The sequence below is a fragment of the Astatotilapia calliptera genome, chromosome 6 (assembly GCF_964374335.1).
Source record: "Astatotilapia calliptera chromosome 6, fAstCal68.1, whole genome shotgun sequence".
In the NCBI taxonomy this organism is placed as follows: Eukaryota; Metazoa; Chordata; class Actinopteri; order Cichliformes; family Cichlidae; genus Astatotilapia; species Astatotilapia calliptera.
In genome coordinates this window covers 22,986,781-23,001,086 of record NC_137427.1, presented here as the reverse complement: position 1 = coordinate 23,001,086, position 14,306 = coordinate 22,986,781, and the positions used below count along the sequence as shown (strand labels likewise).

The 14,306-nt window shown below is 41.2% G+C and overlaps 2 long non-coding RNA genes across 2 annotated transcripts; one reads left to right on the top strand and one right to left on the bottom strand.

Moving 5' to 3' along the window:
- Window positions 1-6,112: 6,112 nt before the first annotated feature.
- On the top strand, window positions 6,113-6,871 carry LOC113023385 (uncharacterized). The gene is made up of 4 exons (XR_003272565.2): window positions 6,113-6,195; window positions 6,307-6,380; window positions 6,509-6,556; window positions 6,693-6,871. It is a non-coding gene; the product is annotated as an uncharacterized LOC113023385 (long non-coding RNA).
- Window positions 6,872-9,361: 2,490 nt separating this feature from the next.
- Window positions 9,362-10,201, bottom strand: LOC113023405 (uncharacterized). The gene is made up of 4 exons (XR_003272572.2): window positions 10,083-10,201; window positions 9,898-9,971; window positions 9,695-9,742; window positions 9,362-9,558 (listed from the first exon to the last, which is right to left on the bottom strand). It is a non-coding gene; the product is annotated as an uncharacterized LOC113023405 (long non-coding RNA).
- Between the last annotated feature and the right edge of the window lie 4,105 nt (window positions 10,202-14,306).

Sequence of the window (14,306 nt, the reverse complement as noted above, 5' to 3'; positions counted from 1 at the left end):
GAAAAACAAGTATTTTTTTTATTCCTTTTCCCCTATAAATCTGGTGGTGACCTCTCACAAATGCACACCAAAAGGTCCATTTAAAAAAAGGGAGCTATAACTAAACTATTTTTTGCACATTTGAAATAATAATAACAAAAAACATTTTGATAATTCCCTTTCAAATTAAAAAAAATATTTCACTGACCACTCACTTTTCCTGCCATGGATGGAGCCCCATCCGTCACAAGTATACAGACACGCTTCATATCCAGACCATTTTCCTCAAAAAGAGCTTAAATCTTCTCAAACATAATTTCGCCAGCTGTGAGTCCCTCTAACGGTAGTAAACCGAGCAATTTCCCATCCAAAAAACGGACATATACGCATAACTGTGCATTATCAGTTCTGTCTGTGATCTCCTGCTATAGACATTACATCAGTTTTCTTCAGGTCATCTAACAGCATTTCAAACTCGTCTGACGCCAGAACTTCAATTCTACAAATATTTGAACTGTCCTACAGGGGTACGTTTTTAATAGCAGATGTCACACTCACTTTTCACCGCATCCACCACGGCCAGCATGCAGTATTTCATTGTTTCAGAATCTGTGAAAGGCCTTTTCTTCTTCGCCAAGAAGCAAACACGAAGGGAAGATGCTGCAGCTCTCTCTTGGGCTGTACAGGACCCTCACCATGGTAGTACAACTCCGGTTGTAAGATTATTAAACTCGGTAAAATGAATAAGTATTTGTCAGTCCAGGCAGGGTTAAACCGACAGTTTTCATTGTCAATTTTGCGCTTTTGGAGTGAGAAAGACATGCTGTTGTCGCATCATATATTACGATGATTGTTTAATATGTTTACATCACGGTGCATTGTGGGTTAAATATTGCTAGGCTACTAGGAGTGTTGCATTCACAGTCTACACTACGCTGTAGGAATTTTTAATTTTTTAAAAATTAATTAATGAATTCATTTTTTGCGTTTTCTCTGTGTTTCTGCCAGGACCACAGGCAGGGCCACTCGCAGGTTGCTTCTGGGCCGCATTTGGCCCGCGGGCCGCCATTTGAACAGGCTTGAGTTAGAGAGTCCCCTAGTTGGGCCGATGCACCAGAGGAGCCCCCCTGCACCCACCCGCCCACAGCTCCGGCGACACAACAACCAGGACCCAAGCTCCCAAGGCCCAGCCAGCACCCCAGACCGGGGGCGGAGCATCCCCAGACCCCCAAGCCTCCACGCTCGTCCCGGACCCACCCAGGGGCAGTCAGGCAACCAGGCCAGTAACCAACGTCCGGCAGCACAGACCCTCCCCCATCTCCGCTGTACGCAGCCACAAGGAAAACACCATCTAAGAGCCACCAGAGCCCCTAACCAGGTCATGGCCACATCCCCCGGGTTAGGCCCTCCAGGGAAAACGTCCCTATGGACTCCCCAGACGCCCTAAGGCCGTCCCTACCGCCATATCAACCACAATAGCGAAGGCAGGACCATATTGGTTAGAATTAAGATTATTTTTATTTTTCGCCTTCTACTGTCTTTAAAAGTGGGATTAAAGCATCTTTCTTTCAGCTTAACGAGTGAACCGTCAGCTCGTTCAAACACACGTTAAAGTCCGTTTGGCTCGACACCACCGAACAGAGGCAGCAATATAACATAGCTAACATTAACAGTGCAGTGAATCCTGCTTGTGCCGTGATATTCAGGACTGCAAACCGAGCAGCATCACTGACTTTCAGCTTGTTGTGTTTGTGGATATATGACTGACTTTAATTATGCATAAAATCATCACATTCTCTGTAAGATTAAGGTCAACTATATATATATTTTTTGAAGTAGAGGCTTTAAAACCAAGTTAACGCTGAAAGTACAAACATCACTAATGTCACATAACTTTGCCGACATGTGGCCAACAGTAATGTTTTAATGTTCTTCATTATTAAACATTCGCACATAAATAAGTGACATCATATTCAGTACTTACTTTTGACAGTTCACGCTTCGGCCGCTCCCTTCTGTCCCTTCGAATTGGGACAGCCGTCGTTGCGTGGCGGTGACGTAATCGTACTCAAAATGCGTACTTCAAGCATGCGGTCTCTTAATTGGGACACAGCCAGAGACTCCATCATCAGTCAATCACCACCACCTGTGGCTCACCTGCCTCCCGGTACTGACCCCTTGAGCTCATTCCACCACTCCTCCCCTGCAGCTGCACCAGGGACCACACCTCAGCCACAACTGCATTTCTTGTGTAACAATTGTAAAAGATCATTTTTTTATTTGCTTGGATGAATCTGTCATTTCAGTACATCTTTATTGTCTTCATTGTCTTTTTTTTTTTCAACACTTATTGGTTCCACAATAAGTGGAACCATGCTGAAGGTATTTCTGCTTGGATGCTTCCTATGCCTCACTCTAGTTCAACCTGTAAGTATTATTATAAGTGATTATATACGCAGATACTACTTGAATATGCAAATACAAGTAATACAATACTTAGGAATTTTCTACAGATTGTCAATGTGTATGAAAAGTATGGTGGCTCTCACCACGGCTGATATGAGGTGAGTACTTTCTTTATCCTCCACATTTAAATCACACATGAACATCACTTTCTGTAAAATGTTTGGATTTTTTTTTCTCTCTACACTCAACCACCAACAACAATATTTCCTTGAAGCAACTTCTCTCTGTCTTCCTACAAGCGCCTGCTAAAACCACTACAACAGCTGCACCCACTACAACTCCCTGAAATCTGAAAGGAAACCAAAAAAAAGCAAAAATCGAGCCAGCATTGCATTTATTGTGCTGTCGCCAAAAATGCAATGCTGGCTTAATTTTTGGTTACCTTTTAGATTTCAAGGAGTTGTAGTGGATGCAGCTGTTGTAGCTGTTGATTCTGCGAAGAAGATTGGGCCATCCCCCAGCGATGTTAAAGACTCATTGCCTGCTATCACAAATGCTTGATTGAATTTCTTGGAGTCAAAAGTGGCACAACCAGTTATTAGGTTTAGGGTGTAATTACCTTTTCACACAGGACCACATAGATTTGGATACATTTTCTTCATTCTACTGTTTCTATGTCACGAAATACACCTTTTGAGATCTTTTTTTTTGTTTTAGCTCAGAATGTAGTAGCATAATTTTCAAACAATAAGTCAACTATACCATTACTTAAGGATAGCACATGACTTTAACAAAATAATAACATAAGAAATCAACAATATAAAATAACACAAAATGCTGGGTCACAGTTGTAATATACAACACCTGATTATTTTCTAGTTTCTTTACATTTTCTAAAAAGCCAGAAGATAGATATATAGATAGTAGGGGTGCAACGATACACAAAATTCACGGTTCGGTTCGATACTTTGGTGTCACGGTTCGATATTTTTTCGATACAAAAAAAATGTTCATGCCTTTTTAATTTGTCATTTATTAAAATTATAAATATCAGGACTCACAAAATTTCAAAATCCCTGGTAGCCCTTCGGGCACGGACTCTTCAGTTTTTTGTAGCCCAAAATAAGTTTAAGTAGCCTGAATAAAAAAGAGAGCAATTTTTTGATTGATGTTTTGTTTCCCGTTTTGTTTCCTTTACAATATTATACATTAAGGTATAATATTGTAACGGAAACAAAACATTAATCAAAAAATTGTTGAAAAACAAATTTTAACATTGTATAAAAATTACAATCATCAACTCAAATACTTGGTTCTAATTGAACAGAAATTTCTATGAACTTGTAAGAACTGTGTAGGACATGAATCAGTCTGTGTCAGATCCTGAATTTTAAATTTCCACTGAAGTCACGGGTAAGAGACAAGTGGAACCAAGATCTAGGCCATTTGCTTTTTGAAGTTTGCAAAGACTGCTAAATTGTGCCAGTGGTAGTTCACTCTTTGCAACATAGTACGCTGTTCTAAACAGATTTTTCAGGTTTATTTTTAGTATATTATTTGCAATTGGTGTTTGTTCTGGGAAAGATATTGCAGACTGAGCAATAATGCATTTCTTGCATTTCTCATGGGTTCTAATGGGGGCCTTTCTTAAAATGACTGGTCCCAGTAACAAAGGCGCTTGTCGACTCAGAAATCGAGAGAAAACCAACAACACACCCGGCAGAACATTATGTTATTTACACGAGTGCGCATAAGTGGTCCGCATGTGCGCATTTGCTGTCAAAATAAAAGACGCGCACCAGATAAGAAGTTGCAACACGCGTTTGCGTCCATATAAAAAGCACTGTTTTTGTCTGCTAGAGTGGGATTTTCACGGCACATTCTGCACCACATCTCTGTGCGTTCATCATTTGTTTGAAGCCAGCTCACCTCCTGCAACCACTTTTCCGAGAATACGCGCTTCTTTTGTGGTTCGGACTCCTTCTGACATTTCTTTGGAGGTGGCGGAAAACCAAAGCAATTGCTTAAAGGAGCTTCTTCGACATCTTTAAGAGTTCTAAACAAATGTCTGTCCTCCTCCAGAAAATGTTATGTACACGCATTACAACTTCTTATCTTGTGCGCGTTTTTTATTTTTGATAGCTGCACTTTCTTTTTGCCTTATAGTCTGATTTGTCATAACTTTTCCGTTTTGTGGTAAGCTTTTCTTTGGCTGTCACTTCTTCACCCTGACCTGTCTTATGTGGCTCAGCAGAACTAAAATATATATCCTGCTGCTTTTACACACGCACTCACATAAGCTCAGCGATTCTCTGCGTGATCAACCTCTCACATGTTTAAGCTGCGGGAGATTTCACTTGTCATGTTTGCATAGTAAGCTAACGATTAATAAGACGATGTCAGAGGAATTGGTGCGCAAATTATCATCACTCACAGATCAGTGCTGTCGCTCTCTATACACAGTTCGCACGATTGCAAAGTGAAAGCAAAAAACAAGCGCAAATTCAAACGCGATTTCAATATGTCACATATTGACAGTGGCTCACCGATGCCAATGACATAATTACCCAGCTACATTTCCGAAAGAATGCAAAAGCATTGACACATATTTTTCCTTTCTACGATAACCCGATGGGCAGGGCAGAGATAGATTTTGGTAGCCCGACTCGAAAAATCGATATTGCGAGCCCTGTATCTGATTGAGGAATCACTCATCTTTGGAAAAGAGAGTTTATTACAGAGAAATGTCTCTTTCCAAAATAAAAGCTATACTATACGCTTCTTCTGGGCTATATTCTCAGCAGCATATTAAACATATCAGGTTCCCATAAGGAGAATCATGTGCTAACGGCTGTCTAAATGACTCGGATAACGTTTGTAGCATGCATGCTTGTTGTTTTTGTCTGCTTCCACTTGTCTTTGCACTAGGATGATGTCGGCATAAATGTGCAGTCATATTCGTTGTGTTCCCACTAGTGCTGTCAGCGTTAATCTCGTTGAAATGACGTTAACGAGCTACCGCCGATCGCCCCGTGCATGGGCTAGACAGCCAACACGTTAACGAGCTAACTGCACTAACACACTAGTTCCCACCCATGTAATTGAGCATTGCGTGGCACATCCAACATACTGTTTTACTTTAGTCCATGACGCGCTTACCTTCAGGGTCATACGTCACATGACAACCAAAATAGTTCCAAACGCCAGATATGAATGAGGGTGGGGGAGGTTAAGTTTCCCATGTTGCAAGGAGAGCTTAACTTCTGTCTGGCTAGCTTGCCCTGCGCTCAGTGAGTCTGCGTTCGACTACTCCGCCTAGGCTGCACTGTCGAGCGCAGATCCACTGAGTGCTCAACACAGACAGCATCGTCAGAAGGAAAATTTATTGTTCGATACATACATACACCGAACCGAAAGCACTGTATCGAACGGTTCAATATTGATACGAGTATCCCTAATAGATAGATAGGACCTGGTGACCATTACCCCTACATTTTAAAGGGTAGACAATTATACTTAAAGGAACATATACAAACAACAGTTAGTTTTGTATGTGACTCATACCTGGTCAATCTCACATCACTGTGTTGCAGCAAAAGGATTAATCAGGTGTGTCCCTGATTGTTGCCCAATTGTGTTTACCCTTGTTAAGATGAGAATGTTTTCTAAGAGTTAGAGTTTCCCAACAGTTACGCAAATGAGATTAAGTCATCTCTTGCAACTGTGTATAAAAAGCTCTGCTGTCAGTACAGCATTACCACAATCATCCACATCTCTGAGACAGTCTGCTGAAGTTGTGAAGACCTGACGGTAACATTTCTCATCAATCTCTTATTGCTTCTCTGTTTTCAGTATAATGTTGGTTGAATGGTGATTTTGCAGATGGTTTTCACCACATCTCATCTGAAATATTGTTAACAGGTGAAATCACTGAAACCATGATCAAGGTTGTGTTTCTGCTTGGATGCCTGCTGAGCCTTGCTCTGGCAAATCCTGTAAGTGTAATATGACTGTAGAATGATATATCTTGCACTGTGTGTGTGTAACTGTGTAACCAGAGACTGTGTCAGTGCTCCTATCTTGTCATATCCAAACAATACATTTGCATGTTTTTTTTAAACAGAATGACTCAGCACACGAGCGCGATGCACGTTCTTCATCTAGGGAGGGGGTGAGTCTCATGTTTGTCTTTCTAGGTTTGAACATTAGACACACTTGACTCTCTGATATTTACATATCTCTAAGAAGTTATTCACCAGAGAATGCATTATCACATGTAATAATATATATTACTGATTCTCTTGCAGATTACTGGGCCTTCCCTAAATCGTCTTACCCTGCTCCTACCTTTTCTACAGAATCCAGCACTTCTGCAGAATTCAACGCTCCTTGCTTTGCTTCTTGCTGCTATACGATAAGCTGCTCCTTAACCAACAGCTATTACTGCCACAAACCAACAATGAATAAAAACCTATGTTGAATTGCACTGGGGTTCTTTTGTCATTTATTTACAGGATTATTGAAAATCAGTGCTTATTTTTGAGTGACTCTGTCTTAAACTAAGATTAAAAATGTTGTTGTGCCAACAGTGCAGTGTAGCTAGCTGAACGCTACTTCTTCACTATGTACAACTCTGGATACTGTAGCTCTTCTGAAAAAGAAAGGCTTCAACCAGTACCTGATTCCCTGGTATACCTCTCAAATTGGCACCTTAAAGCACATAATGTTGCTTGTTTTGCTTTAGTTTTTCTCTTTTCTAAACTGAATCTTGACTTTTTCTTTAGTCTTTCTGCTCACTGTTGTGTTTGGTAGCTGCAAAATAAAGTTCATCAGTGAAAATCAGGCAGACACAAAATTTGTTTTGGGTTTTTCACAAACACCTTTTTATTGTACAGTTTGGCCCATAATGTCACGGTCCTGGGTCGGATCAACCCAGCATTTTGAGCTCCTTATGCTTTGGTTTATTTTTGAATTATGAATCTGTGTTTCAGTTATTCTGGTATGTTTTTGCATTATGACTAAGGTTCGGGTTGTATTTTGTTATTATTGCCGGTTTAATTCAGCGTCTAGTCTGTCTTACTTTGTCGAGTCCGTGTCCTTGTAAAGTGTGTCTTGTTTCCTGTTTTACTTTGAAGGTTCATGTTCCTGTCTTTGTCAGTGTTTCTAGCTTTATTCCCCCTGTCTTGTTAGGTCTTATCCCTCCCAGCTGTTCCCCTTGTGTCTTTAATTCCTTGATGACTCCTTCAGTGTGTTTAAGCCCAGTGTGTCTTTGTGTCAGTGTGGCATCGTTAACGTCTGTTCATCCTCATACCACCCTGTGTGTTCTGTTTGCCTGCCTGCTAGTTTGTTTGCATTCCAGTCTAGTTAGTTCTTTGTTCAGTCTGCATTCCCACAATAAAGCTGAGGGTTTTGAGTACACCTGTGCCTCTGTGAGTCCTGCTTTTTGGTCCACCTTTCCTGCCTGCCTTCACACAGCCATGACACACAAGTTTTTGGACAAAGCTTTTGTCATTTTTCCTACTGAAAGTAGCTGTACATAATGTTACATCTGTGAGATGATTATGGGCAATTTTTTTCTTCAATGTTTAAAATTTTACACGTGAAGAAATTCACAAAGTCATCTTGTGCCGGGTTTCCTGTACAGTACAGAATGCGTTCAGCTTGAAAAATTTACAAAAATCTTCGATCGCTAGCAGTGTGACTCTGAAGTGCTGTACTGCATTTTTGTAAGTTTTCTCCCCAACAAACACAACAATGTTGACGAAATGTTTTGCACCGTCAAAGGCACCTGCGGTAGCACCCAAAAGACAGAGGAGGCTGCTAACAATCGCACAAAAAGTTGGACTTCTGGACATGCTAACGAAAAGTAGAAATTACCATATTTTCCAGATTATAAGGCGCATTAAGCGAAACAAAACAGTCCGAAAAGTCAAACTTTACACATCTCATTCTTCTTGCTTCCTCTACTTCTTTACCATTGATGCATTAATGTTGAATTCTCTTGCAGCTGCTCTGTTCCCATGTTCTAGACCTGAAAACAGTGTTTTAGCCTTGATTTCATTCTGGAATACTAGACTTGTTTTTCTACAAAGATTTGAACTTTGAGTGTTTAAACAAGAGAGAAAAGCGTAAAGATGTTCATGCTTGTCTGAGAAAAGTGTATAGTGTGTAGTGAAGGGTTTTACAGCCTTAAAACATCTATAACAATTGTAAAAAAAAAAAAAAAGAGAGAATACAGTTGGCTACTTCAGCGATTTCAGCTATCGTAGGTTATTTTTTAGAACGTAACTCCCACGATAAATGAGGGACCACTGTATCAGCTTTAAGGTGCACTGTTAGATTTGTATTGTTCATTATCATTTATGCTTAGAAATATTTACTCATATGCTTAGAAGTATATAATCATTTGTTGAAAGAATGTGTCATCCTAGGAGGTCTGTAACAACTCTGTGTAGCATGAAGAGGGGGGGGGGGGGGGTGTTCACTCCTCTACGGAGTGTTCTGGCATAGATCACACACCTCCTAGGAGAGGTCGTATCTTCTCTTGCTGATATATGGTATAGCAAACACACGTATATCTGTTTGAGTGTAAGAGCCTTTTGTTTAGATGGACCACTAGACTCCTGGCACACACGCACAACGCACGGTACTCTTTGTGTGTATGAAACATCATATGTTAATGAACCTATGCATATTCATGTAACCACAATAAAAGGAGTGCTATGGGGAACCTGGCTGAGAGTCTGACGGAGGTCAAGTGGGTGGAACGACACTTGGCTCCAGGTCGGTCTTCTTCGTGTTATTGGGTAATGATCAGACAAAAGTGTGTGATTTGGGAGAAACTGCATGAACAAGGAGATGTCGTTTATATTGACTAGAATAATCTTTTCTTGTTTTTTTTTTTGTTTTTTTTTTAACTTTTTTTTAAAACAGAGTCACTCAGAAATAAGTATGTAAATAAATAAAAAAATCCCAGTGCAATTTAACATAGGTTTTTATTCATTGTTTGTTCGTTTTCAATTCCTCCTTTGTGGCAGTAATAGCTGTTGGTTAAGGAGCAGCTTATCGTATAGCAGCAAGAAGCAAAGCAAGGAGCGTTGAATTCTGCAGAAGTGCTGGATTCTGTAGAAAAGGTAGGAGCAGGGTAAGACGATTTAGGGAAGGCCCAGTAGTCTGCAAGAGAATCAGTAATATATATTATTACATGTGATAATGCATTCTCTGGTGAATAACTTCTTAGAGATATGTAAATATCAGAGAGTCAAGTGTGTCTAATGTTCAAACCTAGAAAGACAAACATGAGACTCACCCCCTCCCTAGATGAAGAACGTGCATCGCGCTCGTGTGCTGAGTCGTCCTGTTTAAAAAAACATGCAAATGTATTGTTTGGATATGATAGGATAGGAGCACTGACACAGTCTCTGGTTACACAGTTACACACACACAGTGCAAGATATATTCATATATTACAGATAACATCACTAGCACAGTCTTTAGTCATATTACACTTACAGGATTTGCCAGTGCAAGGCTCAGCAGGCATCCAAGCAGAAACACAACCTTGATCATGTTTTCAGTGATTTCACCTGTTAACAATATTTCAGATGAGATGTGATGAAAACCATCTGCAAAATCACCATTCAACCAACATTATACTGAAAACAGAGAAGCAATAAGAGATTGATGAGAAATGTTACCGTCAGGCCTTCACAACTTCAGCAGACTGTCTCAGAGATGTGGATGATTGTGGTAATGTTGTACTGACAGCAGAGCTTTTTATACACAGTTGCAAGAGATGATTTAATCTCATTTGCGTAACTGTTGGGAAACTCTAACTCTTAGAAAACATTCTCATCTTAACAAGGGTAAACACAATTGGGCAACAATCAGGGACACACCTGATTAATCTTTTTGCTGCAACACAGTGATGTGAGATTGACCAGGTGTGAGTCACATACAAAACTAACTGTTGTTTGTGTATGTTCCTTTAAGTATAAATATTTACCCTTTAAAATGTAGGGGTAATGATCACCAGGTCCTATCTATCTATATATCTATCTTCTGGCTTTTTAGAAAATGTAAAGAAACTAGAAAATAATCAGGTGTTGTATATTACAACTGTGACCCAGCATTTTGTGTTTTTTTATATTGTTGATTTCTTATGTTATTATTTTGTTAAAGTCATGTGCTATCCTTAAGTAATGGTATAGTTGACTTATTGTTTGAAAATTATGCTACTACATTCTGAGCTAAAACAAAAAAAAAGATCTCAAAAGGTGTATTTCGTGACATGGAAACAGTAGAATGAAGAAATGTATCCAAATCTACGTGGTCCTGTGTGAAAAGGTAATTACACCCTAAACCTAATAACTGGTTGTGCCACTTTTGACTCCAAGAAATTCAATCAAGCATTTGTGATAGCAGGCAATGAGTCTTTAACATCGCTGGGGGATGGGGGTTGGTGGTGATGTGTAGAGAGAAAAAAAAATCCAAACATTTTACAGAAAGTGATGTTCATGTGTGATTTAAATGTGGAGGATAAAGAAAGTACTCACCTCATATCAGCCGTGGTGAGAGCCACCATACTTTTCATACACATTGACAAACTGTAGAAAATTTCTAAGTATTGTATTACTTGTATTTGCATATTCAAGTAGTATCTGCATATATAATCACTTATAATAATACTTACAGGTTGAACTAGAGTGAGGCATGGGAAGCATCCAAGCAGAAATACCTTCAGCATGGTTTCACTTATTGTGGAACCAATAAGTGTTGAAAAAAAAAAAGACAATGAAGACAATAAAGATGTACTGAAATGACAGATTCAGCCAAGCAAATAAAAAATGATCTTTTACAATCGTTGCACAAGAAATACAGTTGTAGCTGAGGTAGAGCTGGGCGATATGAGATTTTTCCAAATCATGAAATGTTTTTTTCATTTCAGGCGATAACGATATATATCACAATATAAGCCAAATAACTATATTTGTGAGATTTAAATGTGCCGTTGCTCACAAGTAAAATGTGAAATAATCAGCAGCTTGTTTTGATTTAAATATTTATTTCCCATAATAAGTTCAACAGGGTAGATGTACTAAAGAAACATGAGACTTTTTCAGATAAATAAAGGCAAATATTGCAAACTACACAAAAAGCAGCCGCTAAAGCGTTTAAGTTTCAAAATAGAACAAACAAAACAGACTACTAAATTGTCAATTCCACTTAGAAACAAAATATTAATTCTAAAAATAAATCTTAGTTTGTTTTACAGAAGAACAGACAAAACTGACTAACTTTTGTCAATATCAAATAAACTGAGAACTAAAAGGAAATTCTCAATCTCTCCTTGTTGTATAGCTGAGCTTTTCAAACAGTTTTAACAGTTACTTTAGTCTGACAAAAGCCGAATGACGAATTAGCGCTTCCAGTCAGAGATTGAGCATGCACCGGTTTATTGTATTTCCAGACTTGCTTTCGGCACATTTACAGTGCACGCTACTCTGTTTTTTGTCAGACTTGAAATAGTCGAAATACCTTCACACTACGGAACTTCTATGGCCCTTCTGTTCGACAATCTCTCCGGCATTGGAACCATCATCTGTTTTCTCTTCGGTAACCTTTGGTCACGCTCTCGGTTGATTTTTCTCTAGTCGGCACACTCATTTCCTCCATTACCCGGGCGGCACGGCGGCTGGCTGCTTCAAACAAATACACATGTGCGGCTTGGCACTTGTGCTGTACGTAACAAGTCACGTGATGCGACGCTGCGGCTGTGATTGGTTCGGCTCTGCACTACTTAATTTGTATTGGCTGTTCTTCTTCTTTTTTTTTTAAGAGGACATAAATTAAAATTAAACGCAATAGTTTAATTTTTCTATTGAGAAAAAGTTAATTTCGCAATACATATCGTTATCGTTCTATCGCCCAGCTCTAGGCTGAGGTGTGGTCCCTGGTGCAGCTGCAGGGGAGGAGTGGTGCAGTGAACTCAAGGGGTCAGTACCAGGACGAGGGTGAGCCACAGGTGGTGGTGATTGACTGATGATGGAGTCTCTTTCTTTCTTTTTTTTTTTAAGGTTTTTTTTTTTGCCTGTCCCGTTTGGCTCTTTTGCCATTAGAATTGTTGTCTAAAGGCGAAGAAAGATGCCCAACGGATTTACTTTACCAAATTGACCATCCCAGCCTTGCCGTAATGGTCTATTTGATTCACCTTTTATTGTTTATTTTATTTTCACTTGCTGAATACGGGACAGACTTGATTGGGGGAAAGAAAGGGGAGAAAGAAAGAGGGAAAGAAAAACAGCTGAGAAGAGGGACGGGGAAAAAAGGCAAAAAACAAAAACCAACAGAATAAACAGAAAAAAAATACATCTATCGATCACCTGGATCACCTGCTGAGAAAGATAAAAGAAAACAAGCAGAAGAAAACGAGAATAATAGAATAAACAACATCACAATGATATATGGGAATATGACAGTAAATACTAAATATTAAACATTATTGTGCTGTCATGGTCCTGGGCCGGGTTGGCCCAGTATTCTTAGTTCTCTTGTATTTTTGTATTCAGTTCCCTGTTTAGGTTCTGTTTCCGGAGTTGCCCTGTTATGTTGTTCCCTGTGTGCTTTCCCTTTGTGACTCTCACCCCCTGTGTGCCCTTCTATGTATTCATGAGCCCTTGTCCCCTTTCGTGTTTTATTCCATGTTTTCCCCAGCCTGTTATGTCTGTGTTCTCCCCGTGCTCTCTCCTCCTGTCTGAACCTCTGTGTACTTCTTGTTTGACTCTGCCTGTCTCCCGTCAGTGTTATGTTCACCCCGCCCTGTCTCGTTATGGTTATCTGTGTCAGCTGTGTTCCCCGTGTGTTCCCACTTTCCTCGTTAACCCTCTGTGTATTTCTGTCTGCGTCTCCCTCTGTTCGGCGTCGCATTCTCCCTCATGTTGTGTGTTATTCTCCCCGTGGTTCCTGGTACATCTCATGTTTAGTTTTTCCAGTTTAGTTCAGTACTGTTTTGTGTTTCACCTTTAAGCCAGCATTAAAACTGTGATCTTTAAGTTTATCCCCGTGTCTGTGAGTCTGCATCTTGGGTCCTTCTCCTGCCTGCCACACAACGAATCATGACAAAAGAACCCCGAACTGGACCCAGCAGCTCACAACCCCTCCGCGGACCTCCAGGAAGACTTGGTCTACACGGTGGAATACCACTGTGAGGAATGGGCGACGCTGCCTAGAGGCGAATACCGGGAGACCGTAGCCGTCCGTCTTCAGCGGATGGTGTCCGGGCTCCCGTGGCTATTCGGCGCGCTGCGCCCCCACATCCGGGACTTTCTTGTGTCCGCCGTGGGCATCCGCCCGGGGCAGCTGTCCCAGAAAGAACCGGAAACGGTCAGGATCGGGACCACCGTTTCACCGCCTGTTCGCTTCTCTTCGGCTTCTACATCTTCGCCACCGCCTGTCTACACTACGTGGCGCACGGAGATGCCAGAGGCCAGCGACTTTGGTGAAGAGGAGCGGCAGCAGGTGTTACGGGCGTATCGGGAGGACGAGCTCCGTTGGAAGCCCTGGCTTATCACCGAGGAGGAGCTCTCGTCAGCTGTCCCACCACAGATCGACCACCCACCCTCGCCGCGATCGGGCTACTCGTCTCCTGCTTCCTGCCTGGCACGGATGTGGTCTGAGGGCGAGGAGCCGGTCGCCACGGAAGGCCAGGCTGAGCCCACGGCCGACCCTGAGAGGAAACGGCGTTCCCGCCGCTGTCGCGCACCGCCACGGCCCGTTCTGCCCTCCACTGAGCAACACGAGGTGGCTGTGGGGGGCGCGGATTCCGACCTCGAGGAGCGGCAGCGCGCCGTATGCGCACAACTGGAGGAAGAGCTACGAGAGGAGCCATGGCTCGCTCCCCCCTACGATGAGGTTTTCCGCGG